We start from the raw sequence: 15,013 nt of genomic DNA on the forward strand, positions 1-15,013 counted from the left end.
ATCCCCAGCTCCACCACCACAACTTCACAGTGTACAAATTGTTTATTCTTGTACCAGCCAATCTGATCTGCTTGTTGAGAAAGGCAGTGTCGGACTGGGAGGTAGAAAAGCTGAGGAAATCTCTTTGCAGGCCAAGCAGCAGGAACCATGGCCCAAATTCAATTCACTTTTTCTACTGCCCTACTGAGGGCATTTTATTTACAAGTTTAAAAAATATCGCCTAGGAGAAAACTCAGCAGAAAAAAATAAATTGCATATGGGCCCTTGCCATAAAATGCCCTTTAAACCACCAGTAAGCAAGAAAACACTCAAAACTATTTTGAGAATACTTTTGCACCAACTTCTGGTACTTTTTCAATTGTAAAATGCTGGAACGTTATTTTAAAGAGAAGATAAAAATAATCTCCTAGGTAATAACTCAGGAGAACAAGTGAATTGCATATGGCCCCTTGTATTATCGCTCCCAATAGAATCCCTGTAGCAAGTTTTAACTATAAGCAGCAACATTTTCTATTCCCTTTTTTTTAACATTATGGGGCTCAATCCAATTAACATTTTCTCCTAGGTGATATTTTCATCTTATAAATAAAATGCTTTTAGGTCACCAGCAAGCAAGAAAATACTCTGAATAATTTTGACAGTAACTTTTCATCTACCTTTTAGTACTTTTTAATTGCAGAGTGCTAATTTAAACAAAAGATGAAAAATTATCTCCTAGTAGAATTGGATCAGGCCCAATATCTTTACTGAGCAAAAAGGCAGTAGTCATAATACTCGACCTACAAGTAGTCAAAAACCTCCACACAGGGAACAGCACAAGTATGAAGGAGGAGGAAGTACTGTAAATGGACAACAAAAGCATTTCTTGGGTCCTTTGCATGAACTGATTGTTTACATGTGTGCAATGTCGTTAGAACAATCTGTCATTCAAACCTTCCCAACAATCCTATACAGCAGATTGATTCCTCATTTTCCAAAGATTTTTATTGCACGTGTGTTTGCAGCTTAAAGTGACCCCAAGCCAAAGATTGATTCAAAAAGGAAATACTTACCTAAGCAAAGGGAGCATCTGGAGCCTATAGATGCTGCCTGGGTCCTCCTTGCTCCTGTTGCCACTTGCCAGAACCCTCCAGAAGATCCAGTCCCTGCTCCTCTTCAAGCACAACCTTTGCATTGTTGCACTCCCAGTCTCCCAGTACTGCTGTGCTCATGCTTGAAGAGGAGGATGGCCCCAATTAGATTTCCAACAATCCCTTGTTGGACATCTTTGGGGGAGTCTGCAAGCAGCAACAGGGGACCAGAGGACACCTCTACAGAAACCAGAGGCTTTCCTCTTAGGTAAATATTTTCTTTTTGACCTGAGCTTTGGCCCGGGTATACTTTAAGACAAAATTTAAGAACATTTTTTTATTAGATTTAGGTTGAAACCATGAATCAGGTTGATTTCTTGGTTAGTTCCTGTGTTCACAATGTGAAAAAAAAACACTTTCTCAAAACATGCCAATGCACACACAATGTAGTTGATTGATGAAAGAAGACTGGAACTGCTAACCATCGCCACTAATGAAATCTCTTCTGTCATTTTCAGACTACATATTACAAAATGACTGATGAACCAGACAGGGTGTCGTGATCAAAACTGATTTCCTTCTGTTTCAGTTCATCATATCCAGCACTAATAGGCTGGTCTTGGTTTTTGCCATATAACTGTTCATGCTAGCCTCAATACACAAGCTCATCGTTTAGGACTGGAGTAATAATTCTTAATGTTATCTTCCACTTGCAGTGAAAAGGGATGAAAGGGAAAACATATTAAAAAAACAGTATGCAAAGCCATGCACTATTAGAGGAAAAAGCTAAGAATAAAATTAAGATTTTTCTAACAATGCTATGTTGATTTAAGAATGTTTTGCACTTTTTGCAGTCTAAAGGTCTACAATAAAATGTGATGTAATCTGACAAAATATTTTATTCTTCTATTCAGTGCAGTTTTACAGTACACCAGCCTAGTTTTACAGCTGTGATACTTAGATAAAGCCATTCCTTTATAATCTTTAACAAGTTCCTTTTTATATCATCCACTTGGCAACACAGCTTTAATGCATTTCTATTTCAGTGTCTGTAGATTCAGCTGCATTCTCAGCCTAGATAAAATATTGGTTCCTTTCATCCGTGATTTATCGAAGGCATTTATTTAATGTTCTCCTCTTGTCTTGGGATAGCTGTTATGGGGTTTTAATGCCATGAGGACATCATCATCGCATCTCACAAAGCCCAATATCCATGGCAACACTAGTTGCATTGACACCTGGTAATGTAATTCTTAACCTGATTTCTCACACAAGCTTGCAGTGCATATTATCCCTTGGCAGAAGCAGTGGGGAAACAGACAACAGGACAGATGCATAGTTTTTAATCCTCTGCAGAGTCCTTTACTCACAGCAGTGGCCTTCAGAACAGATAACAGACCACAGGCTAAGTGAGAAATCCTGTTAATCAATTAAACTTGAATATGTCGCTCTATTTTTAGGTTTAATTTAGAATAGAGCACAGGAGAAAGAAGCATGTAACCTTTTTATAAATTCATTCAATGGCACACAGTAGCTGTCATTAGTCATGCATTAAATTAAATTGATAGACTTGGATTCCACCTGACAAGCCATTAATGTATTAGATTTTGTCCAAACATTCTATATATTTGTTGTACCATTCTATACTGTATCTTAAAGTGTACCTGTAGCGAAAAGAGTGCCCCAGATGGGTACTTATTAGAGGGAAGCCTCTGGATAATTGTTTCTCTATTCACCACCAGGCCGTTCTAGCGATGGGATCTCTCCAAAAACTGCCAAAGCTGAAGCGGGTACATAGTACTGTGCAGGTGCACTCGTTCACCTACAGGAACATGGCCATGAGGTTCCAGGGGTTCCAGGAGGAGTCTGGAGAAAGATGTGGGAAGCCTCTGGAGGATCCAAAGGATCTGAGTTCCCAAAGTCACAGGTCTACTTTAACTCGCTTCATAAGAGAACCTACAAATGACATTCCTTACAAGATACCAGTGGCTTATCGAGAGGGATGCAGGCGTGGCTCATGCCATGGGTGTCTCAGCACTATGGGCATCATACATGCTCCTGTGCTGCCCTGCCATACCTGCCCTGTGCCATCACTCAGACCTAAGATTAGATTAATGCTGTTATCTTGGGAACATGGCTATTTAATTTATGCACACAGGGCTATTTATTTATTTTATATTGACACACCTAGCTATTTAATTTGTTTATCAAGAAGCACTTGGCTACTGGATTATTTTATCTGGAGGGGTGTGGCTACTTAATTATTTTATCTGGATGCTTGTAACTACTTAATACTTTTATTGGGGGGCATGTGACAAGTTAATGAATTATCTGGAGGCATGTGACTACTTGATTCGATCTAGAGGCAAATAGTTGATATTTATAATTCAGCTTCCAGCTATTGCTGGAGGCCGAATTATAGAGATTTAAAATGTAACTTCTCGTTCGTCTTCTGACGGCGCCGAAGTTACTCAGTGTGCGCCCAAATCTCCTGCGCTGTGATGACAGCGTTTCATTCCAACTTGCCTTAATACCCTTTCCACCAATAAACAGGAAGGGCTCGAGAAGAGGAGGGCGAACAAATGAATTGGTCTTCCTGCCCGCCTACTGAGTGGACCACCTTGGTGTGGGAGGTTAGTGTAAGGTGTTAAAAGAGGAGAAAGGTAGTATAAGTGATACTTTTGCAAGGCACCATCTGTGGGGTAAGGCCACCTTGGGGCAGGGAACACACCTTTTTGGATTGTGTTTTGCTGCTCACGTCTAAAGCTGGCCACTAACAGTCCAATTTCTAGTGAAAAATCGTTAGAGCGATCAGAAATTCTGATCGGATTGGTTGCAAATAATCTCCATTGGTGGACACAATCGATTATGAACGAGTGAAAAAAATGTCGCCCGAATGAATTTTCGTCGAACGAAAATTTGGATTTTCTTGGTGGTCATGATAGATAAGAAGCAATGATTGGTTAGTTGATGGTGTAGTGAACGATTTTTCGCTAGAAATTGGACCGTTAGTGGCCACCTTAAGAGAACAATGCAGCACTGGCCATTTTAGTCAGTAGCCCACTTGGAAATCCCTCAACTGTCATATTTTTTTCTGCACAATGTGCACATCCCTGCCTGAGTCTCTAGGAAGGTGTAAACTGGGTTGTGTTTTGTAAAAAGCATGGCCACCTATGTTGCAGACCAAGGCAGCCATACACTTAGGCCAATATTATTGTGTAATAAATTGTGTGTAGTGTGTGAAATATTTGGCCACGTTCACAGTGGTGCGTTGCAGTGTAACAGGCATTCTGTAACGTGGCTTACCGCACTGCAATGCACCACCTATACGATGTTACATGCGACAGATGCGTCGCAGTATAACAGTTTTCAGTATGGGAACACACTGCATGCAGTGCATTATCTCTAAAGTGCCCGTTAACAGTGACAGTGAGCATACTTTTTAGTGAATTGTGTGCTTCACTGTACTCAAAACAATGTGCATATCATGTGCAGCACCACTGTCCCGATCTGTTGCATTCCTGCTATCACAGGGAATGCAATGCAATGGTCACTGTGAAAGTGGCGTTAAAGGACAACTGTAATGAGAGGTATATGGAGGCTGCCGTATTTAATTCCTTTTAAACAAAACTAGTTGCCTGGCTATTCTGCTAGTCCTGCACACAAATTGTTGCAATTCAGCAAAAGTGTATTGATAAAGGAGTGATGCCAGAAAAATGTTGTGTGAGCTTGAATACAATTTTGCTGAATTGCAACTAAGCCACATGTGTGCTGCCTCTTCTTTGTTTTGAAGTTGGATATTGATTAACTCTAACCTTTCTAGCACTAATACTAACCTAAAACCCTACACAGTATCCATAGCATTGCTATATAATAGCCACCACCGACATCTAAAGCTGGGCTATATAATAGATGAGCACTGGCACCCTCGCCACATACATAGCTGATACCTGGAGCTCCACTCTATAATAGCCAAACTCTGCCACCAAAATGCTTGAATCTGGTGCCCAAATAAACATCCCTCCAGGTGCCCATTTCAACTAATATGAACTTTGCATACTCATTTTGGGTTATTGATTCAGAATATATTCATTGCAGAAGACCAGCACAGCAGTCTGGATAGCAGACGTTTACAAGGGAAACAGCTATACTTAATATTCCTTTTACCGCTGGTTTCCTATAATCAAAAATACTAACATTTCTGAAAAACAGTGATGATCAGTTCCACTCTCATTAGTCTGGATAGTAACATAGAAAAACAAAAAATTGCTTTCCTAAAACAGAAAGAATTTGCGATAATTCAGGTTGGAGTGAGCTTGAGATGTCTCCCAGAGCACCACTGCTGAATATATGCAAATTAACCATTGTACCCTTAGAAGCTAAACACACCTCCAGAACCGCTGGAATGCAATGATGTGTCAGCTTGTTAAATTGTACAGAGCCATAATAATCCAACATGCATACAGACTGTTTCGGATTGTTTGATCCTCATCAGTGCATGGCATGGATTAATTTGGCTCTATGGAGTAGGGCTTGTAAACCGAGAGGTACAGACTAACCAGCAAGCTCATGGTGACCCAGAACTCATTGGAGTGTGTAAGGGACTACAATGGTCCTAAAAGCCCCCTTACTAAGATGTTAAGAAAAACAAAAAATTGCTTTCCTAAAACAGAAAGAATTTGCGATAATTCAGGTTGGAGTGAGCTTGAGATGTCTCCCAGAGCACCACTGCTGAATATATGCAAATTAACCATTGTACCCTTAGAAGCTAAACACACCTCCAGAACCGCTGGAATGCAATGATGTGTCAGCTTGTTAAATTGTGACAGTGATAGTGATAGTGATAGTAACATAGAAAAAGATTGCTTTTTGCATAAACTTTCCATGAAAATGTTCACTTACATCGATTTGAAAGCTGACCAAATTAAGTAAGAGATGGAATTGTCATGTTAACTCTTTCCATTCCCCATTCTTTATTTTCTTAGTTGCAGACTCATTCCATGGAGAGGGACGATTTTTTTAGAACAATACATGGAAGTTTTTGTTTATCACTTTATATGTGCATATGGGAATTAAGCTAATTTTCCAGAATTTAAAACATAGCTTTGAGTCTGAATCAATTTAAATACTTAAAGGGACTCCGAGCTCAGCGAAAAAAGTAAAGTTGTACTCACCAGGGTCTTTCTCCAGCCCAGTGCTGGTCGGGAGGTCCCACGCCGGCGTCCTGGCTCCTCTCCTTCACCCCGCTCCGGTATGGCTGACAGGCCGCAGCCCGGGCGACACTCGGTGGAGTGTCGGGCTGCAGCTTCCGCGTATGACGCGGATTACGTCACACGCCGGCCGCCTCGCGTCATCACGGCGGCCGGCGTGAAAGTACTGCGCATGCGCGATTAAAGCGCGCATGCGCAGTACTTTCACGCCGGCCGCCGTGATGACGCGAGGCGGCCGGCGTGTGACGTAATCCGCGTCATACGCGGAAGCTGCAGCCCGACACTCCACCGAGTGTCGCCCGGGCTGCGGCCTGTCAGCCATACCGGAGCGGGGTGAAGGAGAGGAGCCAGGACGCCGGCGTGGGACCTCCCGACCAGCACTGGGCTGGAGAAAGACCCTGGTGAGTACAACTTTACTTTTTTCGCTGAGCTCGGAGTCCCTTTAATATAGCTGTCTTCTTCAGATGTTGGACAAACTTATTGTTAAAAGGAGCAGTGGAACAAGTAAAAGGAATTAAGGAATCTATTGAGGAAGGAAAAAATAAAAGAATGAGAAGAAATGCTAGAATTATAACATGGGTAAATTGGGATAGGAGTAAAAAAATCATTTTGTATGAAAGTTAGAAACAGTTTGACCGTCACAAATGGAATACTTAGGCTTCTTCCTGAGCTCAAGTCATCCCTGCACCCTACATATATCTACACATGGCTAAGTCACCTTTTAGCAATGGAGGGGGGTATTTTCCTTTTTTTTCTCTAATTTTCTTTCAGTTGTAATGACAATTTTATTATTTTCCTGTCACAAATAACTTGTTTTAAGGGAGACAGACACGAGTTTCTTTCCACAGAATTTGATTTGAAAGTGGATTTTTTTAAATTGTCACGAGATAAGAACTGTTATAAAAGGACCGTTAACACATTTTGTAATTATAATGATTATTATTGTTGTTTTTAATATGACTATAATGGATGCATTTATTCTTGGACTATAATTAATATTGTAAGGCCTGGCCGATCTCTCATCTTCCTCCAGCCTCTATACCCCAATCTGACATCATGCTCTTCACCTATAGCCAAGCCCCTGCATGAACCGGGGATAAGTTGTGCTTACTTGACTACAGTTACCCCGCAGGACTTCAGCATGCAAGTTATAGAAGCTGAAGCCGGGAAGACAAGAGTACTACAGAACACTACTACACGTAAGATACTTATCAATCCTATAATCCAGGGAGCAGGCAAAAGAGAAGTCAGATACATGCTAGGTTTGGTCCAGGCAGCAATCACAAATAGTCAGTTTCAGGCAACAGATCAGTCCAGGCGCAAAACATGAAGAAAGGTCAAGTTCAGATAAGGGGTCAATCCAGGCTACAATCCAAAGAATAGTCAGGTTCCAAGAAAAGGTGTCAGCAGAAGATTAACAGTTTTCACACCCAGAAACTAGCAGCAGCTAACGCTACCACAGGCAATGAAGGCAGAGCAGAGCAAGACTTTTGAACTCACACTTACCAATCAGTGACACCAGGTCAACATTTCTTCACATGATACCACATTTTTTTGTGGTCCTAGAACATCTATGCTATAATTATTCATCCTTCCCATGCAAAAGATACTCCAGCTCTATAGTCAGGTGTGCACTTAAAACAAAATTTAGAAATATTTTTGATCTTCAAAATTGATATCACTCTGACGACATGGTATATTTCTCTTGATATTAGTTCTGAGAAGGTGTTCAATCCATTTAAAAATATATATGAATGAAAAGATGCAGCCACCTTCTTCATGTCATCTCCATGTCTGTGGCTTATGACTCATGAGATGGCACTAACAATTTACTGATTTACGTGAAACACTGGAGAATACTTGCAATTATTGGAGAATGTTCCCCCAGCTGTGATGTGATAATGAGCTAAAACGTTAGCATTGCAAGCAAAGTCAGATTATAGATCGAAGATCGAAGACAGTCCATGGAATAGAATAGAAAGCCAGTTGCTCACTTCATATGTCTTAACTCATTTCATCTAGAGGATTCATTGCATATTCCTGAGAAGAGACTCCTCCTGATAATAGCGGCTTGTGTAAGAGCCCTTATCTGAGTACTAATTCCTGATTGCTGCTTCTTAAGTTAAGGCTCATCAGTCACACAACAGGCTGACGATCCCTCTGGGTAAGGAAACTCTTCACGACTCATGTACTTGAAATGTAACAAGAGTGAGCATTTCTGTGCTTTATTATTAATATATTATAAATCAAGCATTTATAAAAAGGAAACTCCACTTTTTTTGAGGAATTAGCAGTCATTTCAGTTCAGCTCTACACTCTACTAAGATTAATGACATAACAGAAAGCACATTTTTCTTTATGGTTTTTATACCTGTATGTCACTTACATCAGTTAAAGCCATGGTGATTTGTAAATGTGTTTTTAATAAAGGTACAAAACTAATTTACAACAGGAAGTGAGGTCATATGATAATCTTGGCTATGGCTGGGAAGCAAAAACAAGGCTAGAGAGGAAGAAGTCCCTTTTCTGCTTAACACTGTCAGCAGTAGTGCAGAGAATGCAGATGGACAGTCTATGAAAGACAGATATTTTCAAAGAGAAGTATTCTGAGCTGATGACTTGTATGCTTTTTGTTATTGAGTTTGCCTTTATTTTTACATATACATTTTTTGTAAACCTAGTTTTTTTCAAATTAAGCATGGTATTTTCATAAGTATTCACTATATACACTTACAAACTCAAAGTTGCAAACTTGAGTCTAAAAACTCAAAAGTTGCAAACATAATTTCTGTCTGTTAACTAACAACAACAAATATAAAAGGGTATATATATATGGTATGGAGTATAAGGGCTCATTTCCACTAGGGGCAATTTGCTACATTTCCCTGCATGCAAATTCAGAAGGGGAAATGCAGCCTATTGAAATCAGTATAAAAAAAAAATCACATTACACATGCAAATCCCTATACTTGGGATGGCATGGCTAGACGGATTTGGATGTGTTTTCACATCACAGCAAGTACCAGTATGCGTCTTGCAAAACGCATGCCAGCACAATAAAAATGGGCTCTAAAGTATTGAGTTATCCTCCAAGACAACACATGATCCAAAAAGTGAGACAAAAGGAGCCTATAGTACTCAGTGTTAGTGGTTGACTATGTAGCAACCCCTTTTTGTGAGTATAACACTTTTTCACTTATCCTTGGTGTTCCTACATACAGGTGTGGAACAATAGACCCTGCAAGGGATGCAGTGCAGCGGAGCCCAGAAACCACAGGTCCCTATTCAGAGTGTAGCAGGGTCTTGCATATTTCCCCAGCTTTTCCACCCCTTCCCCAAGTACTCTGTAGTACTGTAGAGATGCTGGAGGAGTCTGCAGATCCAGTTCAGTTCCATCGCATCATACTACACTGCGTATGTATGAAAGTCCTCATAGACTTTCATTGCCCTGCAGTGGGGTGCGGTAAAAAATACTGCAAACACCGTCCCAGTGTCAAAGGCCACTTATAGAAACAGCAGCTGACAGACATTTGGTTTTGCTTTGCACAAGCAAGGAGATCGATGGCCAACATGTTAAGCAACCATTCTGATCCATTTCCATAATTGTAACAAATCTGTCATAAATCTCAAATCAATGTACACAAATGGTTGATTGCTTTCCCATCTCATAATTTATTCTCGACAAGTTCTGCCAGATTTTCTGCTTCTGTCACATTATTTTGATCAGTGGCCTACACACATGCATACAGCTTGACATGTGTATGAGCAGGCATCGTTACATATGAAGAAAAATAATTCGTTTTCTATCAACTTACAATCTGATCAATTTGATGTGGTCATTTACTGACAGGAAGTGAATATTGCATCACATGCAGGTGTTGGAAAAAAGTATCAATTGCTGCCGCTACATTCATTGACAGTTAGAGCCCGTTTCCAATAGAGCTGGCTGTCAGTTGTTTTCTGCATGCAACAAATGCATTACATCTGACCATGTAAAATAAATGGGCCAGATCAACTTACCGGGAATACAGTTTTTCCTGTGCAGAAAAAAAAACATGCATTTACACAATGAATTACACTGTGTGTGTATGGAGAACACAAACTTTTTTTGTGTATGACTGTGCACAATATAATAGCACATGGAAATGTGAATTCAAGTGGAAACAGAGCTGAATACCTAGGCAGCGTGCATTGTAAAAAAAAAGTACAGATTTCAGGCTTTTACAAAATGAAATTTGTGGTTATGGTGACTTGGTTGCAAATTTAACCACTTGCCGACCGCGCACTCATACCGCGCGCCGGCAAAGTGGCAGCTGCAGGACCAGCGACGCAGTTCTGCGTCGCCGGTTGCAGGCTAATTAATCAAGAAGCAGCCGCTCGCACGAGCGGCTGCTTCCTGTCAATTCACGGCGGGGGGCTCCATGAATAGCCTGCGGGCCGCCGATCGCGGCTCGCAGGCTAAATGTAAACACAAGCGGAAATAATCCGCTTTGTTTACATTTGTACAACGCTGCTAACAGTAGCAGCATTGTACCAGATCAGCAATCCCCGGCCAATCAGAGGCCGGGGATCGCTGTCACATGACAGGCAGGAGCCTGTTAGAGGCTGCACAGGACAGATCCGTTCCTGTGCAGCCTCGGATCTCCGGGGACGAGAGGGAGGGGGGAATTTCGCCGCGGAGGGGAGCTTTGAGGTGCCCCCCCGCAACACCCAGGCAGGCAGGAGCGATCAGACCCCCCCAGCACATTATCCCCCTAGTGGGGAAAAAAGGGGGGCGATCTGGTCGCTCTGCCTGGTGTTCGATCTGTGCTGGGGGCTGCACAGCCCACCCAGCACAGATCAGCTAAAACAGTGCTGGTCCTCCAGGAGGGGGGGGTAAAGGCTGGGTCATCAAGTGGTTAAAGAGACACTGAAGCACAGAAAAGTAGTACAGCTAAGAAATAAAACATTAGGAGCAGAGACATAAGTAGAGATGGGACGACGAATCCGGCGAATCCACGAATCCCTCGAATATTGGGAAATATTCGAGATTCGTGGATTCGAATCCCGACGCCATTTTCCCCTTTACGAATCCGCCGAATCCCGACGCTGCATCGCCGCGCATCCGCCGCTCGCACTCGTCCTCCTCCGACCCGCGCCTCCTCCGACCGCCCCGCGCCTCCTCCGCCCGGCCGCCCGCATACTTTGTATCAACTCACCCGTCCAGTGGAGCGCAGACAGAGCGGCAGACCTCTCGCTGACTTCCTGGTTCCCTCTAGTGACGGCTTTTACAATGACGTCATCAGTAAAAGCCGGTCCGGCCACTAGAGGGAACCGAGAAGGAAGGACGAGGTCTGCCGCTCTGTCTGCGCTCCACTGGACATGTAAGTTGATACTTATGCAGGGGTGAGCGAGGAGGCACAGGGGACGGAGGAGGCCATGGGGGTGAGCGACACCTACCTACCTACCTACCTACCTACCTACCTACCACTTTACCTACCTACCTGCCACTATACCTACCTAAAGGCCCCCTATACGTACCTACCTACCTACCTACCGGGCACTATACCTACCTACAGGCCCCTATACCTACCTAAAGGCCCCCTATACTACCTACCTACCACTATACCTACCTACCTACAGGCCCCTATACCTACCTAAAGGCCCCCTATATGTACCTACCTACCTAAAGGCCCCTATACCTACCTAAAGGCCTCTATACCTACCTACCTAAAGGCCCCCTATACGTGCCTACCTACCTAAAGGCCCCTATACCTACCTACCTAAAGGCCCCTATACCTACCTACCTATTTACCTACCTATACTTAAGGCCTTATACCCTGCTACCTATACTGAAGGTCCCTTTAACTACCTACCTACCTACAGGACACTATACCTACCTACCTACCGGCCACTATACCTACCTACCTACCTACAGGCCACTATACCTACCTAAAGGCCCCCTATACGTACCTACCTACCTACCTACCTACCTAAAGGCCCCTATACCTACCTTCCTACCTAAAGGCCCCTATACTTACCTACCTACCTACCTAAAGGCCCCTATACCTACCTACAGGCCTCTATACCTACCTACCTACTTAAAGGCCCCCTATACGTGCCTACCTACCTAAAGGCCCCTATACCTACCTACCTAAAGGCCCCTATACCTACCTACCTACATACCTACCTATACTTAAGGCCCTATACCCTGCTACATATACTGAAGGTCCCTTTAACTACCTACCTACCTACAGGACACTATACCTACCTACCTACCGGCCACTATACTTACCTACCTACCTACAGGCCACTATACCTACCTAAAGGCCCCCTATACGTACCTACCTACCTACCTAAAGGCCCCTATAACTACCTACCTAAAGGCCCCTATACCTACCTACCTACATACCTACCTATACTTAAGGCCCTATACCCTGCTACCTATACTGAAGGTCCCTTTACCTACCTAAAGGCCCCTATACCTACCTACATACCTACCTATACTTAAGGCCTCTATATACCCTGTTAACTATACTGAAGGCCCTATACCCTGCTACCTATACTGAAGGTCCCTTTACCTACCTAAAGGCCCCTATACCTACCTACATACCTACCTATACTTAAGGCCTCTATATACCCTGCTACCTATACTGAAGGCCCATATACCCTGCTACCTATACTGAAGGCCCCTATACCCTGCTACCTATACTGAAGGCCTATATACCCTGCTACCTATACTGAAAGCCCATATACCCTGCTACCTATACTGAAGGCCCATATACCCTGCTACCTATACTGAAGGCCCATATACCCTGCTACCTATACTGAAGGCCCATATACCCTGCTACCTATCAGAGGCGGGACAAGGTCCTCCAGCACCCAAGACTGAGACACCAAAGTGCGCCCCTCCATCCCTCCCCCCCAGCCATCACACACTGATTGCTATTAGACTAAGAGGTGCCACAGGGCCCACAACCTCCCCAACACCTTAATATCTAGTTATCTGGCTTGCAGTCACTGCTATGTATCCCCTTGTCTTATTTCTTTCTGCTTCAAACACAATTAGGAATGACAGCTAAATGAATTGTGCGCCCCCTCCTACACTGCGCCCTGAGGCTGGAGCCTCTCCAGCCTATGCCTCGGCCCGGCCCTGCTACCTATACTGAAGGCACATATACCTTGCTACCTATACTGAAGGCCTATATACCCTGCTACCTATACTGAAGGCACATATACCCTGCTATCTATACTGAAGGCCCCTATACCCTGCTACCTATACTGAAGACCCATATACCCTGCTACCTATACTGAAGGCCCATATACCCTGCTACCTATACTGAAGGCACATATACCCTGCTACCTATACTGAAGGCACATATACCCTGCTACCTATACTGAAGGCACATATACCCTGCTACCTATACTGAAGGCCTATATACCCTGCTACCTATACTGAAGGCCCATATACCTTGCTACCTATACTGAAAGCTACCAATATTGAAGGCACCCATACCTAGCTAGCTATACTGAAGGCACCTTTACCTCGCTACCTATACTGCGGGCAACTATACCACGGATCGCACAATTCGTATGTGCAGGATTCGTTAGATTCGGGATTCGAAAGGTTCGAGATATTCGAGAACCTTTTTAGATTCGGATCCGGATTCGGATTCGAAGAAATTGTGGATTCGTCCCATCCCTAGACATAAGACTAATATTGTCTCCAGTACAGAAAGAGTTAAGAAACTCCCGTTGTTATCTACAGTATGCAAAAGAGCCATTGAGCTCAAAGTCGCAGAGAGCTATGTCTTCTGAAGCTTATTATCTCAAGTGTCTGTGACTGTATTGTTTTTTTTCCCTGCAGAGGACAGTTCAAAAGTTCACTAGCCTGTTCTGTAAATTCATTTAGAATGCTGAGTAGTGTTTAATCTATAGGATCAGTATATACATGATGTATTATTGAAAAGCAGCTGAGCACATATCTAGGTCTAGGAAGGGTGAATAACCCGGATAGAAAAAAAAATAAGGCTTTTGGAAAATAGACATTGTAATACGTGACATTTTAATAATAGTAGCAGTTCCAGTTAGATGTTCTGTTTCACTTAATGACATGTATTTATGCTTGAAAAAAAATCTATGTATCCCCTTTTGATGTTGTATGTATAAAGCTGTCTGTACCATCAGCCTGCAAGCATACAGGATTGTAAGCCCGACGAAGGCTGCAAAGCCGAAAGCTTGCTTATTCTTATTGTTTTTAGTTAGCCAATAAATGGTATCATCCTGATTTAAAACTTCTTACATTTTAATAAAAGGATTTAACACTTGGTGTGTTTTATGTTATGATTTTTCCCCCACAGTGTCAATTATTAATCTTTTATATAAGTAAATGTGAAATAGGAAACTACTCATTTTACCTAACTTGGATGGAGTGGCTAAATGACCCCTTTTACCCATTTACTTGGATGGAGTGGCTTGGATTTAGTTACTATATTATTAAGGTGATGACCAGATAGCACCATAAGCCCCCACCCCATAATTTGCTGCTCACTCTTTTTAAAGGGAACCTGAAGCAAGTACAATTATTTAAAATGAACATGATGTACCTGCAGATGAATATTACACACTTAACTTGCCGTCAGTTACCCTCAGAAGCTCAAGAAGGATTCCTTCCTGTTCTGACTAGAACTAGTCAGACTTGTCTCTCTGGAAGCTGAAAGTCTTAGGGCCCTTCTCCACTATATTGGTTGTAGA

This window comes from Hyperolius riggenbachi, chromosome 4 (assembly GCF_040937935.1).
Source record: "Hyperolius riggenbachi isolate aHypRig1 chromosome 4, aHypRig1.pri, whole genome shotgun sequence".
Classification (NCBI taxonomy): domain Eukaryota; kingdom Metazoa; phylum Chordata; class Amphibia; order Anura; family Hyperoliidae; genus Hyperolius; species Hyperolius riggenbachi.